Source organism: Melanerpes formicivorus, unplaced genomic scaffold, assembly GCF_026170545.1.
Source record: "Melanerpes formicivorus ecotype bairdi unplaced genomic scaffold, bMelFor1.0.p_v2 SCAF_757, whole genome shotgun sequence".
Taxonomy (NCBI): domain Eukaryota; kingdom Metazoa; phylum Chordata; class Aves; order Piciformes; family Picidae; genus Melanerpes; species Melanerpes formicivorus.
In genome coordinates, this window is record NW_027143109.1 from 60,001 (window position 1) to 70,000 (window position 10,000).

A 10,000-nucleotide genomic window follows, 5' to 3' on the forward strand; every position below is an offset into this window, starting at 1 on the left:
GCGGCGGGTACACGGCGCCGGGTCCAGGGCGCCGGGTCCAGCCCGTCCCGGGGCGGGGACAGGTGGTGTCGTCCGTCCCCGCCCCCGTAACCTGCTCTGAAGCATCCGCTTCCCGCCGCGGTTCGCCCTCCACCCCCCCGCCGCACACGCAGCTGCCGCTTCCCGCCGCCTCTGCCCCCCGCCCCGGGATCAACCACCCGCCGGGTCCAGCCGGTCCCGGTCCCGGGAACCTGCTCCCGGGGCCAGCCGGAGCCACGCCCCCTCCTCTGACGCTTCCAGCTGCCGCCTCCCCTCCCACCCCCCAAACTCACACTGGCCCTCGCCGGCCCGCCCACCCGCCTACCTGCTTGCCCGCCGCCGCTGGGTGGCGTGCCGGACACTCTCGCACACAGGTACACAGACAGGGACACAGGGACACAGGGACACAGGCACTCAGGCACACAGGGACACAGGGACACAGGGACACAAGGACACAGGGACACAGGCACTCAGGCACTCAGGCACTCAGGGACACAGGGACACAGGGACACAGGCACTCAGGCACTCAGGCACTCAGGGACACAGGGACACAGGGACACAGGCACTCAGGCACACAGGGACACAGGTGGCGGGCCGGAGGCCTCTCTCCACTGTGTGGCAGGGGTCCAAGAGCCACCCCAGCCCAACCCAGAGGGTCTTTTGCACCTCTCTAGAGGCCACCCAGAGACCCCAGGCCGCAGCAGAAGCCTCCCCCGCATGCTCTGCAGGCTTCCGACCCACCCCAGGCCGCACCAGAAGCCTCCCCCGCAAGCTCTGCAGGCTTCCGACCCACCCCAGGCCGCAGCAGAAGCCTCTCCCGCACGCTCTGCAGGCTTCCGACCCACCCCAGGCCGCAGCAGAAGCCTCTCCCGCACGCTCTGCAGGCTTCTCAGCCACCCCAGGCCGCAGCAGAAGCCTCTCCCGCACGCTCTGCAGGCTTCCGACCCACCCCAGGCCGCACCAGAAGCCTCTCCCGCACGCTCTGCAGGCTTCTCAGCCACCCCAGGCCGCACCAGAAGCCTCTCCCGCACGCTCTTCAGGCTTCTCAGCCACCCCAGGCCGCAGCAGAAGCCTCCCCCGCACGCTCTGCAGGCTTCTCAGCCACCCCAGGCCGCAGCAGAAGCCTCTCCCGCACGCTCTGCAGGCTTCTCAGCCACCCCAGGCCGCACCAGAAGCCTCCCCCGCACGCTCTGCAGGCTTCTCAGCCACCCCAGGCCGCACCAGAAGCCTCTCCCGCACGCTCTTCAGGCTTCTCAGCCACCCCAGGCCGCACCAGAAGCCTCCCCCGCAAGCTCTGCAGGATTCCGACCCACCCCAGGCCGCAGCAGAAGCCTCTCCCGCACGCTCTGCAGGCTTCCGACCCACCCCAGGCCGCAGCAGAAGCCTCTCCCGCACGCTCTGCAGGCTTCTCAGCCACCCCAGGCCGCAGCAGAAGCCTCTCCCGCACGCTCTGCAGGCTTCTCAGCCACCCCAGGCCGCACCAGAAGCCTCCCCCGCACGCTCTGCAGGCTTCTCAGCCACCCCAGGCCGCACCAGAAGCCTCTCCCGCACGCTCTTCAGGCTTCTCAGCCACCCCAGGCCGCACCAGAAGCCTCCCCCGCACGCTCTGCAGGCTTCTCAGCCACCCCAGGCCGCACCAGAAGCCTCTCCCGCACGCTCTTCAGGCTTCTCAGCCACCCCAGGCCGCAGCAGAAGCCTCCCCCGCACGCTCTGCAGGCTTCTCAGCCACCCCAGGCCGCACCAGAAGCCTCCCCCGCACGCTCTGCAGGCTTCCCACCCACCCCAGGCCGCAGCAGAAGCCTCTCCCGCACGCCCTGCAGGCTTCTCAGCCACCCCAGGCCGCAGCAGAAGCCTCTCCCGCACGCTCTGCAGGCTTCTCAGCCACCCCAGGCCGCAGCAGAAGCCTCTCCCGCACGCTCTGCAGGCTTCTCAGCCACCCCAGGCCGCAGCAGAAGCCTCTCCCGCACGCTCTGCAGGCTTCTCAGCCACCCCAGGCCGCACCAGAAGCCTCTCCCGCACGCTCTGCAGGCTTCTCAGCCACCCCAGGCCGCAGCAGAAGCCTCTCCCGCACGCTCTGCAGGCTTCTCAGCCACCCCAGGCCGCAGCAGAAGCCTCTCCCGCACGCTCTGCAGGCTTCTCAGCCACCCCAGGCCCCAACAGAAGCCTCTCCCGCACGCTCTGCAGGCTTCCGACCCACCCCAGGCCGCAGCAGAAGCCTCTCCCGCACGCTCTGCAGGCTTCTCAGCCACCCCAGGCCCCAACAGAAGCCTCTCCCCGCACGCTCTGCAGGCTTCCGACCCACCCCAGGCCGCAGCAGAAGCCTCCCCCGCACGCTCTGCAGGCTTCCGTCCCACCCCAGGCCGCACCAGAAGCCTCCCCCGCACGCTCTTCAGGCTTCTCAGCCACCCCAGGCCGCAGCAGAAGCCTCCCCCGCACGCTCTGCAGGCTTCTCAGCCACCCCAGGCCGCAGCAGAAGCCTCCCCCGCACGCTCTGCAGGCTTCTCAGCCACCCCAGGCCCCAACAGAAGCCTCTCCCGCACGCTCTGTAGGCTTCCGACCCACCCCAGGCCGCACCAGAAGCCTCCCCCGCACGCTCTGTAGGCTTCTGACCCACCCCAGGCCCCAACAGAAGCCTCCCCCGCACGCTCTGCAGGCTTCTCAGCCACCCCAGGCCGCAGCAGAAGCCTCTCCCGCACGCTCTGCAGGCTTCTCAGCCACCCCAGGCCGCAGCAGAAGCCTCTCCCGCACGCTCTGCAGGCTTCTCAGCCACCCCAGGCCGCAGCAGAAGCCTCTCCCGCACGCTCTGCAGGCTTCTCAGCCACCCCAGGCCGCACCAGAAGCCTCCCCCGCACGCTCTGCAGGCTTCTCAGCCACCCCAGGCCGCAGCAGAAGCCTCCCCCGCACGCTCTGCAGGCTTCTCAGCCACCCCAGGCCGCAGCAGAAGCCTCCCCCGCACGCTCTGCAGGCTTCTCAGCCACCCCAGGCCCCAACAGAAGCCTCTCCCGCACGCTCTGCAGGCTTCCGACCCACCCCAGGCCGCACCAGAAGCCTCCCCCGCACGCTCTGTAGGCTTCTGACCCACCCCAGGCCCCAACAGAAGCCTCCCCCGCACGCTCTGCAGGCTTCTCAGCCACCCCAGGCCGCAGCAGAAGCCTCTCCCGCACGCTCTGCAGGCTTCTCAGCCACCCCAGGCCGCACCAGAAGCCTCTCCCGCACGCTCTGCAGGCTTCTCAGCCACCCCAGGCCGCAGCAGAAGCCTCTCCCGCACGCTCTGCAGGCTTCCGACCCACCCCAGGCCGCACCAGAAGCCTCCCCCGCACGCTCTGCAGGCTTCTCCGCCACCACAGGCCGCACCAGAGGATCTTTTGCACCTCTCTGGACGCCACCCAGAGACTCCAGGCCGCACCAGAGGCCCCCCCCCCAACCATTTACAGGCTGCAGTGCCAGCCTAGGCCCCGCTGGCAGCCTCCCTTGTCTGCTTTGGAAGGCCTCCCATCCACTCCAGACCTGCCTGGAGGCCTCCCTCGACTGCTCCCGGGGCCCTCGAAGCCACCCTAGGCCTTTCTGGAGGACCTGCTCGACCGCTCGGGCGGCTTCTGACGCACCCTCGGCCATCCGGCGCCCAGCAGCTCCCAGGGCCAGGCACCGGCCTCCCCCTCCGGCCGCCCCTGGGGCCGGGGGTGGCTCGGACTCGGCGCCCCCAACGTGTCGTCCCGTCCCCCCCCCGCCCCGCACCGCCGAACATTCGCTGCAGCCGAGGGCTTGCCGCTCGACGCCTACCCCACCCGCCCAGCCCCCCGCTGCCGCCCGGCGCTGCCCCGGCCGCTGCGCCCCGCCTCTCATCGCTCCCCCCACCCGGCAACCGGCCGCCGGGCACGGCAAGTCCCAGGGCAGGGAACAGGTGCTGCCGGGACCCCCGTGCTGGCTGCCGGCTTCCCGGGGCTGCCCCGGGCACGGACAGGTCGCCCCCCCCGCCCCGGCGAATGTTCACCGAACCGGCTGCCGGCTGCCTTCGAGCACCCCCCGCCCCCCGCCACTATCGTCCCCCCCGCCCCCCCTCCGCCTCCGCTGCCGCTTCTCCCCGCACCGCCTCCACTGCCTCCCCCCGCCGCCGGCGAACGAGTCGCCGGATCCGTAGGGTGCCGGGAGCCCGAACGGCGAGCGGCTCCGGCTGCTGCCGGGACCGCGGGGATTCGAGCCGGTCCGGCCGCGGCCGGGACCCCGTGCCGGAAGCCGGCATCCCGGGACGGCCCCGGGACGGCCCCGGTCGCCGGCCGGGTGACGTTCAGCGAAGCGGCTGCCGCCAGTCTTTGGGCCTCCCCCGTGCCGGGGCCGCGGGGCTTCGAGCCGGTCCGGCCGCGGCCGGGATCCGGGGCCGGACGATGGCTTCCCGGGCCGGTCCCGGTCGCCTCCCGGGTGACGTTCACCGAAGCGGCTGACGGCTGTCTTCGAGCCCCCCCCCCCCTCCGCCTCCGCTGCCGCTTCTGCCCGCACCCCCTCCACTGCCTCCCCCCGCCGCCGGCGAACGAGTCGGCGGATCCGTAGGGTGCCGGGAGCCCGAACGGCGAGCGGCTCCGGCTGCTGCCGGGACCGCGGGGCTTCGAGCCGCTCCGGCCGCGGCCGGGACCCCGTGCCGGAAGCCGGCATCCCGGGACGGCCCCGGGACGGCCCCGGTCGCCGGCCGGGTGACGTTCAGCGAAGCGGCTGCCGCCAGTCTTTGGGCCTCCCCCGTGCCGGGGCCGCGGGGCTTCGAGCCGGTCCGGCCGCGGCCGGGATCCCGGGCCGGACGATGGCTTCCCGGGCCGGTCGCCGGTCGCCTCCCGGGTGACGTTCACCGAAGCGGTTGACGGCTGTCTCCGAGCCCCCCCCCCCCCCCTCCGCCTCCGCTGCCGCTTCTGCCCGCACCTCCTTCACTGCCTCCCCCCGCCTCCCGCGAACGAGTCGCCGGATCCGTAGGGTGCCGGGAGCCCGAACGGCGAGCGGCTCCGGCTGCTGCCGGGACCGCGGGGATTCGAGCCGCTCCGGCCGCGGCCGGGACCCCGTGGCGGAAGCCGGCATCCCGGGACGGCCCCGGGACGGCCCCGATCGCCTCCTGGGTGACGTTCACGGAAGCGGCTGCCGGCTGTCTTCGAGCCCCCCCCCCCCTCCGCCTCCGCTGCCGCTTCTGCCCGCACGCTCTGCAGGCTTCCGTCCCACCCCAGGCCGCACCAGAAGCCTCCCCCGCACGCTCTTCAGGCTTCTCAGCCACCCCAGGCCGCAGCAGAAGCCTCCCCCCGCACGCTCTGCAGGCTTCTCAGCCACCCCAGGCCGCAGCAGAAGCCTCCCCCGCACGCTCTGCAGGCTTCTCAGCCACCCCAGGCCCCAACAGAAGCCTCTCCCGCACGCTCTGCAGGCTTCCGACCCACCCCAGGCCGCACCAGAAGCCTCCCCCGCACGCTCTGTAGGCTTCTGACCCACCCCAGGCCCCAACAGAAGCCTCCCCCGCACGCTCTGCAGGCTTCTCAGCCACCCCAGGCCGCAGCAGAAGCCTCTCCCGCACGCTCTGCAGGCTTCTCAGCCACCCCAGGCCGCACCAGAAGCCTCTCCTGCACGCTCTGCAGGCTTCTCAGCCACCCCAGGCCGCAGCAGAAGCCTCTCCCGCACGCTCTGCAGGCTTCTCAGCCACCCCAGGCCGCACCAGAAGCCTCCCCCGCACGCTCTGCAGGCTTCTCAGCCACCCCAGGCCGCAGCAGAAGCCTCCCCCGCACGCTCTGCAGGCTTCTCAGCCACCCCAGGCCGCAGCAGAAGCCTCCCCCGCACGCTCTGCAGGCTTCTCAGCCACCCCAGGCCCCAACAGAAGCCTCTCCCGCACGCTCTGCAGGCTTCCGACCCACCCCAGGCCGCACCAGAAGCCTCCCCCGCACGCTCTGTAGGCTTCTGACCCACCCCAGGCCCCAACAGAAGCCTCCCCCGCACGCTCTGCAGGCTTCTCAGCCACCCCAGGCCGCAGCAGAAGCCTCTCCCGCACGCTCTGCAGGCTTCTCAGCCACCCCAGGCCGCACCAGAAGCCTCTCCCGCACGCTCTGCAGGCTTCTCAGCCACCCCAGGCCGCAGCAGAAGCCTCTCCCGCACGCTCTGCAGGCTTCCGACCCACCCCAGGCCGCACCAGAAGCCTCCCCCGCACGCTCTGCAGGCTTCTCCGCCACCACAGGCCGCACCAGAGGATCTTTTGCACCTCTCTGGACGCCACCCAGAGACTCCAGGCCGCACCAGAGGCCCCCCCCCCAACCATTTACAGGCTGCAGTGCCAGCCTAGGCCCCGCTGGCAGCCTCCCTTGTCTGCTTTGGAAGGCCTCCCATCCACTCCAGACCTGCCTGGAGGCCTCCCTCGACTGCTCCCGGGGCCCTCGAAGCCAACCTAGGCCTTTCTGGAGGACCTGCTCGACCGCTCGGGCGGCTTCTGACGCACCCTCGGCCATCCGGCGCCCAGCAGCTCCCAGGGCCAGGCACCGGCCTCCCCCTCCGGCCGCCCCTGGGGCCGGGGGTGGCTCGGACTCGGCGCCCCCAACGTGTCGTCCCGTCCCCCCCCGCCCCGCACCGCCGAACATTCGCTGCAGCCGAGGGCTTGCCGCTCGACGCCTACCCCACCCGCCCAGCCCCCCGCTGCCGCCCGGCGCTGCCCCGGCCGCTGCGCCCCGCCTCTCATCGCTCCCCCCACCCGGCAACCGGCCGCCGGGCACGGCAAGTCCCAGGGCAGGGAACAGGTGCTGCCGGGACCCCCGTGCTGGCTGCCGGCTTCCCGGGGCTGCCCCGGGCACGGACAGGTCGCCCCCCCCGCCCCGGCGAATGTTCACCGAACCGGCTGCCGGCTGCCTTCGAGCACCCCCCGCCCCCCGCCACTATCGTCCCCCCCGCCCCCCCTCCGCCTCCGCTGCCGCTTCTCCCCGCACCGCCTCCACTGCCTCCCCCCGCCGCCGGCGAACGAGTCGCCGGATCCGTAGGGTGCCGGGAGCCCGAACGGCGAGCGGCTCCGGCTGCTGCCGGGACCGCGGGGATTCGAAGCCGGTCCGGCCGCGGCCGGGACCCCGTGCCGGAAGCCGGCATCCCGGGACGGCCCCGGGACGGCCCCGGTCGCCGGCCGGGTGACGTTCAGCGAAGCGGCTGCCGCCAGTCTTTGGGCCTCCCCCGTGCCGGGGCCGCGGGGCTTCGAGCCGGTCCGGCCGCGGCCGGGATCCGGGGCCGGACGATGGCTTCCCGGGCCGGTCCCGGTCGCCTCCCGGGTGACGTTCACCGAAGCGGCTGACGGCTGTCTTCGAGCCCCCCCCCCCCTCCGCCTCCGCGGCCGCTTCTGCCCGCACCCCCTCCACTGCCTCCCCCCGCCGCCCGCGAACGAGTCGCCGGATCTGTAGGGTGCCGGGAGCCCGAACGGCGAGCGGCTCCGGCTGCTGCCGGGACCGCGGGGATTCGAGCCGCTCCGGCCGCGGCCGGGACCCCGTGCCGGAAGCCGGCATCCCCGGACAGCCCCGGGACGGCCCCGGTCGCCGGCCGGGTGACGTTCACCGAAGCGGCTGCCGGCTGTCTTCGAGCCCCCCCCCCCCTCCGCCTCCGCTGCCGCTTCTGCCCGCACCCCCTCCACTGCCTCCCCCCGCCGCCGGCGAACGAGTCGGCGGATCCGTAGGGTGCCGGGAGCCCGAACGGCGAGCGGCTCCGGCTGCTCCGGGACCGCGGGGCTTCGAGCCGCTCCGGCCGCGGCCGGGACCCCGTGCCGGAAGCCGGCATCCCGGGACGGCCCCGGGACGGCCCCGGTCGCCGGCCGGGTGACGTTCAGCGAAGCGGCTGCCGCCAGTCTTTGGGCCTCCCCCGTGCCGGGGCCGCGGGGCTTCGAGCCGGTCCGGCCGCGGCCGGGATCCCGGGCCGGACGATGGCTTCCCGGGCCGGTCGCCGGTCGCCTCCCGGGTGACGTTCACCGAAGCGGTTGACGGCTGTCTCCGAGCCCCCCCCCCCCCCTCCGCCTCCGCTGCCGCTTCTGCCCGCACCTCCTTCACTGCCTCCCCCCGCCTCCCGCGAACGAGTCGCCGGATCCGTAGGGTGCCGGGAGCCCGAACGGCGAGCGGCTCCGGCTGCTGCCGGGACCGCGGGGATTCGAGCCGCTCCGGCCGCGGCCGGGACCCCGTGGCGGAAGCCGGCATCCCGGGACGGCCCCGGGACGGCCCCGATCGCCTCCTGGGTGACGTTCACCGAAGCGGCTGCCGGCTGTCTTCGAGCCCCCCCCCCCCCTCCGCCTCCGCTGCCGCTTCTGCCCGCACCCCCTCCACTGCCTCCCCCCGCCGCCGGCGAACGAGTCGGCGGATCCATACCGTCCCGAGAGCCCGAGGCGGCGGCACCCAGTGCGGGTCCGGCCGAGGCCGGGACCCCGTGCCTGTCGCAGGCTTCCCGGGACGGCCCCGGAACGGCCGCGGTCGCCGGCCGGGTGACGTTCTCCGAAGCGGCTGCCGGCTGTCTTCGAGCCCCCCCCCTCCTCCGCCTCCGCTGCCGCTTCTGCCCGCACCTCCTTCACGGCCTCCCCCCGCCGCCGGCGAACGAGTCGCCGGATCCGTAGGGTGCCGGGAGCCCGAACGGCGAGCGGCTCCGGCTGCTGCCGGGACCGCGGGGCTTCGAGCCGCTCCGGCCGCGGCCGGGACCCCGTGCCGGATGCCGGCATCCCGGGACGGCCCCGGGACGGCCCCGGTCGCCGGCCGGGTGACGTTCAGCGAAGCGGCTGCCGCCAGTCTTTGGGCCTCCCCCGTGCCGGGGCCGCGGGGCTTCGAGTCGGTCCGGCCGCGGCTGGGACCCCGTGCCTGTCGCAGGCTTCCCGGGACGGCCCCGGAACGGCCGCGGTCGCCGGCCGGGTGACGTTCACCGAGGCGACTGCCGGCTGTCTTCGAGCCCCCCCCCCCCTGCCGGAGCCGCGGGGATACGAGCCGGTCCGGCCGCGGCCGGGACCCCGTGCCGGAAGCCGGCATCCCGGGACGGCCCCGGGACGGCCCCGATCGCCTCCTGGGTGACGTTCACCGAAGCGGCTGCCGGCTGTCTTCGAGCCCCCCCCCCCCCCGCCTCCGCTGCCGCTTCTCCCCGCACCCCCTCCACTGCCTCCCCCCGCCGCCCGCGAACGAGTCGCCGGATCTGTAGGGGGCCGGGAGCCCGAGGCGGCGAGCGGCTCCGGCTGCTGCCGGGACCGCGAGGCTTCGAGCCGGTCCGGCCGCGGCCGGGATCTCGTGCCGAACGTCGTCTTCCCGGGACGGTCCCGGGAGGGCCCCAGTCTCCTCCCGGGTGACGTTCACCGAAGCGGCTGCCGGCTGTCTTCGAGCCCCCACCCCTGCCGTGGCCGCGGGGATTCGCCCCGGTCCGGCAGCTGACGGTTCCCTGTGTCGGACGCCGGCTTCCCGGGACTGCCCCGGGACAGCCCCGGTCGCCTCCCGGGTGACGTTCACCGAAGCTGCTGCCGCCTGTCTTTGTCCCCCCCCCCCGTGCTCTCCCTCAGGCGGGAGGTAGACGTGCTCTCCCTCGGCGAGTAGACGTGCTCTCCCTCGGCGAGTAGACGTGCTCTCCCTGGGCGAGTAGACGTGCTCTCCCTCGGCGAGTAGACGTGCTCTCCCTGGGCGAGTAGACGTGCTCTCCCTGGGCGAGTAGACGTGCTCTCCCTGGGCGAGTAGACGTGCTCTCCCTGGGCGAGTAGACGTGCTCTCCCTGGGCGAGTAGACGTGCTCTCCCTGGGCGAGTAGACGTGCTCTCCCTGGGCGAGTAGACGTGCTCTCCCTGGGCGAGTAGACGTGCTCTCCCTGGGCGAGTAGACGTGCTCTCCCTGGGCGAGTAGACGTGCTCTCCCTCGGCGAGTAGACGTGCTCTCCCTCGGCGAGTAGACGTGCTCTCCGCGGAGATCGCGCTTGTCGCCAAGGGGTCGCTGTTGCGCTCTGCCTCCGCCTACGTCATCGTACAAGCCGGCGTGATTTCTGCGACCTGCCGC